Consider the following 17050-nt stretch of genomic DNA (forward strand, 5'->3'; position numbering starts at 1 on the left):
TATATATATATATATATGGAGAGTGGAGTGCTCTTTATTTTGATTTTTAATAATGGCAAAATGGTAACTAACTTTGAAATCATACCTGTGAATTTCTGAATTTTCATATAAATTTGTATCACAATATTCAATTTTAAATCGTGCACACATATCTTTAAAACTTTCTTTGATCTATAATTAATATTTTTCCACGTAGTAAAATCAAAATCCTAGATATTAAACTCATCAATGACCATAAAAAGCTTCGTGTAACCCATAAAGCAAGTCATCTATGATACAAACTTCTATTTTGTATATTTAGTGTTTGCAAGTTTTCATCAAGATTGTTGCATTTTCTTATAGATGAATATTATCATTCTTTACTAAAAAAAGAAAAGAGAATATTATAATTAATCAATTCATCAAAGTATTGTGTTGAGAAAAAATGTCCGGTCACATTTTGTATCTTTTAAACAAACCTTTTGCAATTTAAGGGCGAATAATACCCCGAAAAAAATTAAGAAAATTTAATTAAGGAAGTTCATAATATTAAAAGACAAATGAAATCAAAATATACAAGCAGAAGAAGAAGAATGACAAATTTGATTCATAGTTACTATTCAAAAGACTCGCGATGATATTTAAATTTAAAGTTTGCAACTATACCGAGTTGATATAAATCGAAAACAAATATATTATAAAGGATAAAAATCTTGTAATGGAATAAAGAAAGCAAGTGTAAGGATTTGATGATATATATTGCAAAGCAAGTTTGAAGTTCCTACATGTCGATGAATAAATAACAAATAGTAACTTTCGTACTGTTGGCGTCAAACATATTAACATACGGTCTGTTTCTTCTACACCTATATTCAATCTGGTTTTCTTTTTTTGTCTTGCTTTTGTTTCTTCTTCTTGATTAGCAGCTCCTCCAACATTTTTTTTTTGTTATCCCTCATTTGCAATTTTCAACTGTCTTTTCTTCTCATGTTGAATTGTGCAATTCATCCAATCTCATGTGATTAACATCCATCTTAAATGGTATTAGATAATGACCTTTTAAATTCAACTTTTTAATTTGAAAACTGATTCCTAGATAATAATGAGAATCAACCCTTCATAGTCAATCTTTAATTATGTATAGTAGATTAGTATTGGTTATTCAAAATGCAAACATTTATTTAATTGTTTTTGGTAACATTGTAATTGTCGAAGAAATATGCTTTCTTAATTTATATAATCATATGAACATAGTATACATTAACTTATTTTTTCCAACTTTCTATCTTCTCCACATTCTCGACATATGATTAATTGGTGATGCAGAGAATTAATGTTATTTTTTAATGGAAAAAGTTTTTAAAATAATGATCACTATTTACTATATAATTAATTAGATATTTATTTATTGTATTCTATTTTAAGGGTAAAATGGCAATTCAATTTTGAGGTTAAGAGCTTCCTACTTTTAGTAATATGGTTTGAGCATTCTGGGCTCCTATAACTGCACCTTGAGCACATCAGGCCCTACTAACGGTCAAAATTGTCAACTTAGGCATAAATGAAGTTCATAAATGAGTAGACTTCAATCTAGCTCTATAGTATTCATTATGGCCTTTCTTGAAATTTTATAGCTCTTATAAGTAAAATATAGCTCCATAGGCAAGCTAAGCTTGTCAAAGTCCCTTATAGGCAACAACAAAGTCTTGGTACGAAATACTAATAACTGGCGAATCAAAGAATCGTCTAATTTATCAACAAGTAAGGTGACTTTCTAAGTGACCAACACAATAATTTGCTTGTCATATTGAAGTATAAGGCCTCTAACAAATAGGTGGAACACCTAACAGCTCACCACTATAATTCAATATCCAGCCACGAAGCTATAACCGCAAGGTAAAATTACAACTCTAATTTTTAGCTCTATATGCGTCAAGATATGCCCATAGGAGAGCTCTGTAATCTATAGGCATTGTAATCACATAATTTTATGCCAAACTAATTGCTATCGGCCAATATCAACGTGAAAACCTACTGAGCTAATTACAAAACCCTTGAGGCATCGTTTAGGCAACAAGCTATCAATAGTTGACTAAACAATCAAAACTTATATGAGAAGATTCTTGTGATGCTTTTAACATGTGGTAGCAGCAAAACACGGCAAATTGTAAAACGGGAAACTCAACTTTAACAAGTAAGGATAAGATGTTCTTAGGAAAAAGTTACCTTAATGAGGGCCTCCTCATACTGAATGTAATGGTTATTGAAAGTACTAATTAGAATTCTGCTTTTGTTTTTGTTTATTGGAGTCAAATGATTTATGGCATGCCCATTTGGGACATTTAATTACAAAGCCTTGCGAAAATTGATTACTGTAGAAGTATTGCGTAACTTCAAATGCTATAAGTCAAAATGTGAAATTTGTATGAAAAGTAAGTTCGCTAAACATCCTTATAAATCCGTTGACAAGAATTCAAAACTTTAGACTTAATTCACACGGATATGTGCGATATGAAGTCAATACCATCTAATAACTTTTATTGACGATTGCACATGATTCGATTATGTATATTTGCTTAATAGTAAGGGTGAGGTAATTGATGCATTTAAACAATACAAAAATGAAGTGGAAAATCAATTGAATCTAAAGATAAAAAAGATTCAGATTGATGGAAGTGAAGAATACAAATATACTTTTGCATACATATGTTTGGAATATAGTATTATCCATCAAATTACTTCACCCTGTACACCACATTCCAATGGTGTGGCTGAACAGAAGAACAAAATATTTAAAGAAATGATGAATGCCTTGGTAATCAGTTCTGGTTCACCGTGAAATCTATGAGGGAAGTCATCCTTAGACTAACAAGATACTCAATAGGGTACTCCATAGCAAAAAGCAAATGAATCCATATGAGTTAGCGAAATAAAAGAAATGCAACTTGCAATTTTTCAAAGTGCAGGGATGTCTAGCCAAGGTAGAGTCTCTTTTACCCAATAGGGTGAAAATTGGACCCAAAACAGTGCATAGTGTATTTATTGGATATGCCGTGAATAGTAAGGTTTGTAGGTTTTTGATTCACAAATTTGATAATCCTGATATACATGTATATGGTAATCGAGTCAAATAACGCTAAATTCTTTGAATCACATGTATTCGTATAAAATTTAATGTGATTTGACAAGTGAAAGACCTAAATGACCATGAAAAGAATCAACAGAAAATACACTACCTAATTAGGATCCTAGGCATAGTAATCGCCAATGGAAATCCACTTCTTTTAGACAATATTTTGTGGTATTCTTGATTGAAAATGAGCTTTCAACCTTTAAAGCAGCTTTGCTGAGTCAATCTATTGGAAAGAAACAATCAATAGTGAGGTCTAATCAATTTTAAATAATCATACTTGGGAATAGACTATTGACAAGTATAACTCCAGACTTGTAGTCAAAGGATACGTACAAATAGGAGGCATAGACTATTTTGATACATACTCTTCAATAACAAGGATAACATCAATTAGGATGTTAATAGCACTAGAGGCAGTGCATGATCTTAAAATCCATCAAATGGATGTAAAGACAACTTCTTAAATGATAAGATTGAGGAAGAAATTTACATGGAACAACTTGAAGGGTTTGTGATTCCTAGTAAACAAGAGAAAGTGTGCAAACTTGAGAATTCGCTTTATGGGCTCAAACAAGCACCCAAACAATGACATGCTAATTTGACCAAACAATGTTGGCAAATAGATTTAAGATTTACTTTAACAATGTTCTGAATCATGAAGTCATTGTTTCTCTGTATGTTGATAACATGTTAATAATGAGAAATGATATTGACGATATAATACTTAGCGCATGTTCTCCAGCATGTTTGATATGAAGGACTTATGAGTTGCTGATTTGATCTTACGGATCAGGATTCTCAAAAATCCTTAGGGACTAGCATTCTCTGAATCTCATTATATTGAAAGAGAATTGGGTAAGTTTTAGTACTTGAATTTCAATTTAATCAAGACTCCTATTGACTGAAGTTTTACATTTTAAAAGAATGGAAGTAAAAGTGACTCTCAATTGGAATACTCAAGAGTGTTGTGAAGTTTGATGTATATTATGAATTGTATACGACCAGATATAACATGTGTTATTAGCAAACTGAGTCGGTTCACTAGAAATTTGAATCAAACTCATTGTATGGAAATGAAACATGTGTTGAGGTATATAAATCATACACAACACTATGATTTGCATTATAATAAATATACAGTCGTGATTGAAGGTTATAGTGATGCAAATTGGATCACCGAGTCAAATGAACTAAAATCCAAAATAGTTATGTGTTTACACTTTGTCGAGGATTAGTCTCTTGGAAATTTTCCAAACAGACATGTATCACTCACTTCACAATGGAATCTGAATTTATTGCTTTACATAAGGATGGGGATGAAGTTAAATGGCTCCAAACTTTCTTAGAGGATATCCATTCTGGCCCAAATCTGTGGTATCTATTTGCATACATTATGATAGTTTAGCAACAATAGGTAGGGTTGGGAGCGTCATGTACAAGGGGAAGTCTCTTCATATACGTCAGAGACATAACAACGTAAGACAACTGCTCTCTAGTGGAATTATAACAATTTATTGTATTAAGTCAAGCGATAATGTATCAGATCCACTAACAAAATACCTAGTGAGAGAGGAAGTTGAAATATCATCTAAGGGAATGGGTTTATAACTTAGGACAAGTCAGCATGGAGGTAACTATATGTAAAAGATTGAAGATCCGAACAGCTCGATTCTAAGAGAAAAAAAAAGTTGTGACTGACGATTCAACATTGTCAATCAACTCAATCCATTCTCATTATGAAGACAATGTTTAGGAACAAGATCAAGACTTTAAGGCTTGTTAATGAGTAAATGAAGCTTAAATTTTTTTAATTATTTGCTAAGTTTGATAGATTTGACCAAATAGTGTATCTATGAGATGACACGGTTAGAAATCATCTATGTGAGTGTGAAGTGTAAGCCACTTCGAAGAGAAATATATCTCAAAAGTCTGTTCTCTATACACTCATGAAGCTAGAAGGTGTTCATTGCTGAAACGAACACAACCGTAAGAACCATAATGGTAAAGGGTTAATTGTGTGACATATGGTTGTCTAGGTATAAACCAAAGCTCGACGGTTCAAAGATATCGCATCTGCCGATTGACCGAGTATATCCGACATATGATCGCTACGAAAAGTCCAAAGGGAAACCTACTCATAAAAATGCAATTGATCCTTACTTATAAAGTACACACATGTCCGTGCATATTTTGACCATTCGTATTAATGTGGGAATTGTTGGGTACTACAAGAGTTCATGGGAAATGGAGGAAAGTTGAAAAGAGGAATTGGAGAAGATTCACTTATGCTTTAATAAAAGGAATTTCTCCTTCATTAGTGGGAAAAAGAAAAATAGATGTGTTTAAATAGAGAAACACTTCTATTAATTGTTAAAAGGGTTGGAAAGAGGGACTCCCTCATGCTGTTGTTGTCTCTCGCTCAGCTTGGCTTCTACCTCATGATGAGTTAGGTGTAATTTTTGTAAATTAAAAGATCTACAAAGAGCTAGAATTAGTGAGAGTGATTTTTGGAAATAATAAAAATCTAGAAAATTGGTTAAGTTAACTTTGAGTTTTTGGTCAACTTCAATTTACCATAACTCCTAGATCAGGATGAGTTAGGTGTGTTTCTAGATATCGTAGGGAAAATCTTGGAATAATATTTCCAACGCCGCCGAGTTTGCGTGATTTTGAGTTCGTATGAGTGAGTTATACCTATTGGAAGTTGTAATGTTCAAATAAGGAAAGTCCAACTGGAATTTTAGAAAGACATTATAGTCTTTTCACTACCCAATTAATTAATTTCGTTATTAGTTATTAAGTTGGGTTTCTAAACTGATTGGTTTAGTTTAAGCATTTGAGAACAAGATAGGGTTTTGAGAGAAAAGGATAAAAGAGGAGATGGAGTATGGAATTGTCAAGTTCTTGAAGCTAGGCTCGTGGTTTTCATCAAGAGGTGATCCCTAAGAGGTATGTGAGTTTTTCATAGCATTGATTTCATTCACCCACGCGCCAATCATTTTTATTTCAGTGAAGTTTGTTTTAGATAGTTGAAAGTTCATGAGCCTTGAATGTTGTTCTTGAAATTGACCTTCTTTCTTGAGGACTTTCTTGAGGTTTAATTGTTGTTTCCTTGAGTTCTTTGAGTTATATTCGTGTATACATACCTGCTATCAGAATCTAAAAAGAACTTGATAATAGTTGTTGAGTTTAGGCGAATAGGGTCTGAAAATGAAGGAAGGAAAAAGTCGGGCAAATCTGGTGCCCCAGGCCGCGGACCCACCCCACAGTTTCAAAAAGTTCACCATTGCGGAGCGGAGAGGTCACAAACTAGTGTTTTAGCAGTAATTTCTTGATCGTTCTCATGTTTAGCTATCTAAAATCACTTCTAAACATCATGATATCTTTCCTACCACAAAACATGATTCTTGAATCCATAATTCAATTCAAGAGAAGTTAAGAGTCAAGTCAAGAGAAGTTAAGATCCAAGTCAAGATCACTTAAGAGTAAAGTTAAGAGAAGTTCATAAAGTCTTCCAAAAGTCTTTTACAAATGATTTAAAATTGTTTTAAGACTTGAGTTTTGAGTTTAGTAAAGAGTAAAGTTGAAATTCATTTTTTCAAAAAAGTGTATCGGGACTATGTATTCCCTAAGAGTTTAAAATGTTCTCACATTTAACCAACAAAGGAAACATTGATTTCAAAAAAAGCCTTTGAGCTAGTTTTTTAGTAAAGAGGACACTTTGACTTCCAGAAGAGACTTTGAACTAGTTTTCAGTAAGAGTAAATGCATTCACAATTAAGCAAGAGAAGGAACTGAGATTTCCAAGACATCCTTTAAGCTAAGTTTTGAGCAATTATGTCAAACCACAAAAAGAATTTATGTTTTGAAACATAAAGATCTAGTATATTTTGGGAGTAGTATTGAGCACCGATATGGGGGATTTTTCAGAAAACTCCGAGCAACTGTAAACCATGTAACCACCATGGGTAGAAAAAGGGTCAATACTTTTTAGATGATTCCTTTAGTGTTTTTTAGCATAGACCAATGGATCTACTTATTAGTTCAGATTCTATACTCATGGCTAGGTTAGACGCTCCTGTAAGCGTGAGGCAAAATGCTATATCATCACAATATCTCTTAAATTATGGTTTTCGATTAGAGAAACTCCGAAAACAATATTTTGTATTTTATATATATAAGAAATATTTGTTATTTCATATACACACATAATTCACATTGTATCTTGCATACATACATAGTTATTATTTATTTTTAAATACACAAAATTGAAAATCATTTTTAAAGCTTTTAATTATACTACATTTATTTACACTACTTTATATTTAAATCAATTCAGTTGTGTTTAGTTGAGCCAGGTAATTATTTCTCTCATATTCTTTTCAAGTCTATGTTATGTTTAGCATTCAAACTAGCATATGTGTACATTCAATGTAGAAATGTTAGTTGGTTTGCGTCGTCTTATGATGCAGAGGCAGGTAACGAGGCCAGCATCCAGTCCATCGTTGATCCAGTTAAGCACTCAAAGTCTTGTGGTGACCCTCCTTCCTTTAAGAGGATCCTTTTTCATTGCTTTTAGTATTAGTCAGTTCATTAGGATGTCGTGGGCCTGTCCCAACGTCCACCTCACTTGTTTTAGATGCTTCATAGATAGTTAGTCAGATGTTAGTTCATTCGTCATTATCTTGTTACTGGCTTGTGTTCGAATTTTAGTTTCCACTTTGGCTAAGTTAAATGTTTTTTTTAAAAACATTATGAGCTCAGTTTGAGTCAATTAAGTTTTTTAGCATTTGAATTCCTTTCTTATTGCTTAAAGTCTTTGATGAGTAAGTAAGTAAGACCAAGGGTTCGCTTGGGGCCAACAATGGTTCTCGAGTGTCTGTCCCGCCAAGGGTGTAGGCTCGGGGCATGAAACCCTCCCCCCTCCTTATTTTTTCCTTTTCACTTTCCGTTACTTTTAATTTAGAGAAGAGTTTCTTCCTCTTGTTCTTGGTTGCATTTCATTAAATCAACAACGCCTCTTTAAATCTTTCATCCTAGCATATTTTTCCTGAATATCATTCCTCCGGGTTTTTTCGACATGATCATTTGCTAGACGAGCATCATATATGGATCACAATCACCTGTCAACAGTGGAAACTGGAAGATCATCTACCAGGACCTAGAAACTTTAATGCCAATTTGAAAGAAAATATTTTATTTATAAGCTCTTGTATTTCACTACGTACAAATATTTAAGAATACTCATCTATTTATAATACTAAAACCTATGTAATCTAGAATTAGGAACTTCTCTTACTAGCAAATCCTAATTAATTGTAAATATGCAATATCATAAACAACAAATCTCAAACGACTAAGAATTCCTACTCAAACATTGGATTATTATTCCAACAGGCAGCCTTTTATTCCTAATAAGAAGAGTTCTTACTTTGTCTTCATCTATTTTACTAGATAGAATCAATGAAGGAAATGTCCAAAAAACATGGGAGTTAGTTTTCTTCAATCTAGACCCCTCTATAACAAAGGTACCAGTTACTTGATTTTCTTACCTATATCTATATGTTGCACCAGAGGGTCCCTAATTAAGTTTGAGTATCAGTTCCCTGCAATCAAACAAAATATTAGAGTAAGATGGATGATCATTTTCTAGACAGTGAAGGATATCTTGACAGTCTTCATTGATTTGAAGAAACGTTAGGTTGTAGGCTAGTGCAATAGCCAAATCTTTATGGAGAGCCAATAGTTCATAAGTAATATTTGTTGCTTCATATATACTTCCCATTGAACCTACCACCAATTACCATATTTGTATCTTATTACTCCTCCTATTTCGCTTGTGCTGGAGTTACTCGAGGTAGAATCACCATTTAGTCATACCATATGTTTGGAGATTTCATTTTAAATACCCTATGATAGGCTTTCCTATATTGTTCCTTTGGTTCGTGAGTGAGAAAAATTTGAGGACATGTATGTATGGAATATTAGCATTTATTTTCCCTTTTCTATTGATGTGGTAGTTATTATTTCTAGGCCTCAAAAGAAGAAGAATAATCAAAGAAAATTAATTTCAAGTTCAATACATATTATTATTACTGTTGCACATATCAGTTCACAACTCATAACGCTGCTGAAATGGTTGAATTCATTACATTTAATTCTTTAGTAAGCAAACCTTCTATTTCTGCCATTACTCGTTGTAGTTTTTTTCCCATTATATAGTAGTTGAATTCAAATACATTAATTAAGTTTCTTCTGAACTGTGTTTCATTTCTGAAAGTTTATTTCCTCCTATTTCATGAAGCTTAATCATTTACTGTAAGTCATAATTATTCATGTAACTAGTTCTAGAAACGTGCCTTGCACGTTTGACCTCTGTTGCTGTTATAATTTATATAGGCCCAAGATATAAAATTGCTCAACATTGTCTGATGTACTCCTATATGTGTTTTTGTGCATATAAAATAAACCTTTTTTAGTATTTACTTTCTGCATAGAACGTAAATATCAACAATTTTTTTGGGGGAATGGTGAGCAACTTGTAAGGCTAGAACTAAGCCCCAAGGTTGAAGTTTCTTAGGAAATAAATACTCCAACTATCATTAAAATATAAAAAATGAATGAAGGGAACAAATCAATAAGAAAAATAGTGACCAATTAAAAAATATCTCAAGAACTATTAGATTATGTGTTTCTCCAACAACCATGAAAATAAAAAATGAANTTTTTTTAGTATTTACTTTCTGCATAGAACGTAAATATCAACAATTTTTTTGGGGGAATGGTGAGCAACTTGTAAGGCTAGAACTAAGCCCCAAGGTTGAAGTTTCTAAGGACATAAATACTCCAACAATCATTAAAATAAAAAAAAAAATGAATGAAGGGAACAAACCAATAAGAAAAAGTGACCAATAAAAAAATATCTCAAGAACTATTAGATTATGTGTTTCTCCAACAACCATGAAAATAAAAAATGAACGAAGACACAAATCAATAAGAAAAATAGTGACCAATAAAAAAATACTCCTCACATAAGAACTATTAGATGATGAAACACAAAGTGGGGTGGATCAATATTTTTTATCCAATTTATAAAGGGAGAAATTAAGTAAATGAAAGGTTTGTGCATGAATGTGTTTAATGGTAGAAGCTAAAAAGTTTTAACAACCAAATTCATTAAGAAATGGAAAATGATAAGTTGTAACATCTAATCATGTATTTGGCCTAGTTTAATTGTCATTATTGATTTAATTTTAAAAATAAGCAAAAGATTTTTTCATTGAAAAAAATTGTGAAGGGCATTTTCGTAATCTAACTTTGAACTTAAAATCTTCCCACTTATATATATACTAGTCTCAGGGCACGTGCGTTGCACGTGTATCTCAAATAAAAATCAATAAAAAAAATAAATGAAAAAGTATATAATAAACTATTAGGAGAATTATGANCCAAATTCACTAAGAAATGGAAAATGATAAGTTGTAACATCTAATCATGTATTTGACCTAGTTTAATTGTCATTATTGATTTAATTTTAAAAATAAGCAAAAGATTTTTTCATTGAAAATTTGTGAAGGGCATTTTCGTAATCTAACTTTAAACTTAAAATCTTCCCACTTATAATAATATATGATTATTGTATTTTTTTTCCTATTTTAGTGACTTTTTTTGGAACCCTGTTAAAGGTTACAGGAAGAATGGCCGAAAATTGATCTTCTATTTTTTCCTTTTCTACAGGTTTCTTCATATATATTTTGGAAAAATTACTTGTGGGTTGTGCTATATTTGATAACACAAAACAAAAAATATGTGATAACTAATACGAAACAAAATGTGAAGTTTGTTAAAAGAACCAAACAGATTGTTCTGTTGTTTGCCATAGTTTAGTATATTATTTTGATTGTTTTATCTTAGGTACAGATATTTGTATGCTATTGCACTCTTCCAAGAATATTAGTATAGAGACAATTAGTCCACTTCTTTAATCGCAAGTTGACTAATTTTTCATACTTTTTCCTCTCTGTTTTTGCATAACAAAATATTTTTTATCAGCAATAATTATGCATATAAACAAAGATTGCTAGAGACTTTACCGACATTAATTGTGTAACATCTTGCAATTTGAAATAGTTAGGAAGAAGCTATGAATTGGAAATATTCATTTTTGGAAATCATTAAAAATCTAAAAAATTACTTAAGTTAGAAAAAGTGAATTTTTGGTCAATTTCAAAAGGTCATAACTTCTAACTCAGGATGAGTTAGGAGCACTTCCAGATATAATTGGAAATCTCTTTGAATGATCTTTCCAACGCCGCGAGTTTGTGCTATTTAAAGTTTGAATGAGTAAGTTATCCCCTTTTGAAGTTGTACTATTTGATTAAGGAAAGTATAAATCCATATTTTTGAAGGGTAATTTAGTCTTTTCGTTACCTAATTATTCTAATTCATTTTTAGGAGTTCAATTGGGGTAAACTCATATTTTAGTCAGTTTTAGAAAAGTGAATTTCATGCTAGAGCTTGGAGAAAGTAGAAAAGCGGCGAAAGGGAAGAATGTTCGAGATTCGTTTAAGTTTCGTTGGGATTAGCTTGTGAAAATTTCATCGGGCGTGATCCCTACAAAGGTATGTGAGATCACATAGAGTTGGGTTAGTTCACCTAAAAATTTCAGCCTAGAAAAATTGGTTAAGTCTTGGACGACGGACAGACTTATGGTCCGTAAGTCAAATGAAGGTCCGTAGTCCGTGACCTTCGATCAAGACTCCCTTCAACCACTCTATGAAAAGATTTATGGATGGACATCATGGGTTGTAGGTGGACCTACGGTCCGTAGGTGGAAAATTTGCAGCCAGTTAAGGGGAAATGCAGTTGGGTCAACTTAAAATGATCATAACTCTTAGCACAAAATGAATTAGGTCTCCCATGACCTACCCACAGATATATAGTTGAATTATTTTTCCATAGCCACCGACCTTGCTAAAATCAGACCTCCGAGTAAATGTTATGCCCATTTTAGTAAAGGCCTTTTGAACAGGCCCTCACGACGGACCCAACGACGGGGCGTCGAGCGCACGACGGACCGTCAGTTCTGGCCATCGTGAGGCCCGACAGCAACCTTCCCAGGGGTCTTTTGACCTTTACCACTCAGTTTAAACCCTAAGTTACGTCATTTTTACCCTAAATTATCAAATTTTAGTCAGTTTTAGCCTAGAAACATAATTAAAACATATCCAAGTCAAATAATTAAATCAAAACATAGAAAATTAGAAGCACGAGAGGAGAAAAAAGCTCAAGAACCCTAGCTCAAGAACGCTAAAAGCTCAAGCAATTCCAGCCCCGAAACTTAAGTATTTTTCCATGGATTTCATCACCAGGTATGTGGGATTTCACTAGTAGGTTCCTTTCACCCATTGGGTCCTTAGTTTCAGTCAGTTCTTGATTCTCTTATCATGATTAAACTTAGGATTTTTAGAACTTTGATATAACTTCATGAATTTATTAAATATATGTTTCAAATCAGATTATCATGTTATTACTCAGATTATCGCATAAATTTCAGAACCCTAGCTTTGTATTTTTAGTTCTTGAATTACACATGCTAGGTCATATATTTCAGACAATTCAGATATACATGCCTCAGTTATAAATGCACAATTACCAAATTAATTGTTGCATTCTCAGTTTGCATATTGAGTTTCGAGCTATCCAGTATTTACAGAAATTCAGATATAATCAGTTAATTTACTGAATTCATTGGGAGTAGCATAATACCGAGTTGGACTTGGGTTTAGCGTACCCAATAGTCCCAGAACTACTAGCCGAGTAGGTTGTAAGTCCCCTCTGTGGGCAATCAGTTTAGTGATCATGCCAGCATGTCTTTATACCTTTGACAGGGTATATTGGGTCCTCTCGATGGGTCGTATACAACGGACTCCACATTTATCTCATGTGGTTTTATTATCGGTTATGAGTAGCTCCCACAGTTCAGTCACACTCTCTGCATTGACCATTTATCAGTATATTCAGTATTCAGTTTCAGCATGTTATAAATTGGTCATTGCATCCACTTAGCTCAGAAATCAGCACATCACGTTCAGATTATTATACTTGTTTTTGTGCTTGTTCAATTATGTTTTAGTTCAGCTTTACTCTATCCTACATGCACAAAAACAAGTATAATAATCTATCTTGTTTTTGTGCTTGTTCAATTATGTTTAGTTCAGCTTTACTCTATCCTACAAGCACAAAAACAAGTATAATAATCTTCTCGTGATGTAGGCTCAGGTCCTCAGCATCCAGACGTGCGCTACATCTTCTCGTGATGTAGGCTCAAGTCCTCAGCATCCAGATCACGCATAGATCGATTTCCCGATCTCCAGTTAAGCAGATTCAGTGGTGAGTCCTCATTCTCCGAGGACAACAGTCATGAGTTTCATTTCAGTCTTTAGTCATTTAGTTTCAGTTTTTGCTAGATTTAGCTGGGGCTTGTCCCAGTATTTCTAGTCTAGTTTAGAGGCTATTTTCAGACATAGTTAGATTCAGCTTAGTATTGAGTTAATATTTCTTTTGTATTACATTCATTGTTTTCAAATATCTCATTTATAGAATATGGGTATTCCCCATCTTTTCATTTTAAGTATGATTTAGCTTCCGCAAGAGTTTATTATCTTTAGTTTGCTCATGATCATGCCAGCAAGGTTAGCTTGGGATCACTTGTGGTCCTAGGTTCCGTGTCCGCGTCTCGGGGGTAGCTCGGGGTGTGACATCTAGGCTGTGTTGATTGGATTTTCTTGAGATCAATTCATGTTTTTAGCTGTGTTTTTTAGTAGAATCTGATTTTATTTGATGGTATAAATGATTCTAAGCATTTGGATAAAGAACCCATGAAGTTTAGAGGGCTTAAAATTTGAAAAATGGAGAAGTAACTTTCATTGGAAAAATCTGGTACCTAGGGGCACGTCGTATAGCTAATTCCTAGTTTTGAGAAAAATAGTTTCATGTAGAAGAGTTGTTACGGACCGTTCAACCTCAAAATTTATTTTTGAAACCAAAATTTAAATGCTTCTTCACATCACAGACCACCCTTATATTTCTACTTTTGATATTTTCTCATGTTTAGCTATCTAAAATTATTCTTAAACATCATGAGATCATTCCTATCGCAAATCACGATCCTTGAATCCATAATTCAATTCAAGGAAAGTTAAGAGTAAAGTAAAGAAGTCAAGATAGGTTCTTAAGGATTTCATAAGTCTTTCACAAACGTTTTAACTTTGTTTTAAGACTTAAGTTTTAAGTTTAAAAAAGAGTTCAGATTTGAAGTTCATTTCTTCAAAGAAGTATATAAGAACTACGTATTCTATAGAAGTTAAAAAAAATTTCACATTTAAATATGAATCGAAATTGAGATTTTCAAAGAGCCTTTGAGCTAGTTTTTACAAAAGAGGATAAGCTTTCATAATAAAGCAAGAAGGGCAATTTTGATTTCCAAGGTAGCCTTTTTGAGCTAAGTTTTGAGCATTAAACTCAAATCACAAAATGAAGTATATTTGTAAAACATAAGAGCTAATATAATATTTTTGGAAGTAGTATTGAGCACCCATATCGGGAACGGTTCAGACAACTCACAACCCCCATAAACCATGTAGCCACCATGGGTAGAAAAGAGTCATACTTTTTACAAGGTATATGAAGGCCATGGCAGTTTGAGGCAAAACGTTGTATCATCACTGTAGCTCTTAAGTGATGATTGTCGGTTAGAGAAACTCCCACAGAAGTAATTGTATTCTTATAGACATAATTTATTTGTATATTTACATACGCCTCAGAGTTATATTGTATATTTACATACATACAGAGCTGATAGCACGGTTTAAATAGATTTTCTTTATATTGCACTTGTTTTAATAACGCTTTATATTGAAATGAGTTCAGTTGAGTCAGGTAAGTTCATTAGATTGCTTTTAAGCCTATGTTGTGTTTAAAATTCCAACTCGCATACTCGTATATTTAATGTACATATGCCGGTTGGTCTGCATCTTATTATGATACAAACACAGGTTACTAGGATCGACATCCGGTGCATCGTTGATTCAGTGAGCAGTTCAGAGTCTGTTGGTGATCCTCTTTGCATTTCAGAGGACTCCTTTTATTGCTTTCAATTTTATTTTCAGTTCATTAGGATGTTGAGGGGTTTGTTCCAACATCCATCTAAGTTGTTTTAGAGGCTTCAGAGATATTAAGACAATTAGTTATGAGTCTTTTAGCTTTGTATTTCAGATTTCTTTTCTATGAGACTTGAGTAGCCATTTTGGGCTAGTTTGAATGCTTTCTTTAAAGACATTCCAATATTTTTCATATCTCCTTTATTTGAGGTTATTTCTAATGTTTTTCCTTAAGTAAGCAAGCTAGACCAAGAGTTCTCTTGGGGCCAATAATGGTTCTCGAGTGTTTTTTCAGCCGAGGGTGTAGGCTTGGAGCGTGACAAACTAATTGTCATTAGAATGTCTCTACAGAATTTAGGGACATTTATAGAGAGTACTTATTGCCTTTGAATATACATATTTAGTGGCAAATTAACTTTTAATTTTCATTTAAAATGATTTTTTCGTAGTGATAACTCTTTCATTTGACTTCTTTCAATTGAATTTGTGAACTGTAAACTTGGATACAACCTGAGAGACTATCTTTTTGAAAAATATGTTAAGCCACATATTTTTCTTCTAGGTTGTTAGGAAAATAAGATCGTCTTTTTTATTACTATTTGTGGATATTTGTGATCTCAAGTGCTCACAAACTTATGGTGTGAGATTTTAATATGTTATATATAAAAATTTTGATTTAGTATATTCAGTCGTGTTTCCTTCAGATGCCACCTACTGCTTGGTTGATCATTGCATTAAATTTTTGTAACTACATACTATAACTATAACAAGAACTACGGTTCAATTCAAAATAAATTGGGACCATTGATATGAAACCTAAGCAATAGCAATGACTATTCTAGACAATGAGGAAATCTTTTTATGATATTAACAATTTTAAGATCATCTTAAACATATACATGATACAACATACTATAATAAAAAAGATACTGAAGGAGGTTCATAAGAATGTAGTCGAAGGCCCTTCATTTGCAGTTTGTTAATTATGTTCTTATAGGAACGTGATGTTCCACTTTACTTTGGAGTGTTGTTGTTTGAAGCTTTTTGATGTCTTATTTAACGTTCTGATGTTGTTCTTTATAACTTCAAATTTTTGATCAACTATTTCCATGGAGATTTCATAAATTTCTTTCTTAAACTTAAAATCTCTTTATTACTCATTTACTGTAAGATTTTGGAGAAACCTTTGTCTTAAGATAAAATATTCTTGGCAATGTAGTGTATGAATAAAAAATACTAATATTATAAAATGATCAGATGTAAGCTAAGTAAAATAGTTCAATCCCGTGTGAATCACGGGTAATTTACCGTGTGTGTATTACCCTTTTATATAAGCCAACAAAAAAGACTAACACTGCAATACTTATTTGTACAATATGTTGCGTGAATTGTACTATAAATGTGGACCTATTTTAGTGGAATTTTATCTTTTAATGATCTATATTCTTAACATGTGTATTCCAACCTTCACTTTTTTCTCTCCAGCTTTCTGCCCTTTTCCGTCCTAAACTTTGCTTTTTCCGCTCTTATTTTCCTCACTTTCTCATCGTCTTCTTCAATGAGCGGTGAAATCTACTGGACATCATAAGTCCTTTTTTTTTTGTTTCAGACCCTATTTTGTTGATTGTATGTTCGATTGTTTTGATATTGATTTTCAATTTCGTTGTTTTATGGGTATGTGGTTATAAGTATGTGGCATGTACAAACAATTGTATAAAATTCACCAAAGTTTGTACTTCACCAATAATTCTTATAGGAAGTTCTCATAATTTGAGGC

This window comes from Solanum pennellii, chromosome 5 (assembly GCF_001406875.1).
Source record: "Solanum pennellii chromosome 5, SPENNV200".
Classification (NCBI taxonomy): domain Eukaryota; kingdom Viridiplantae; phylum Streptophyta; class Magnoliopsida; order Solanales; family Solanaceae; genus Solanum; species Solanum pennellii.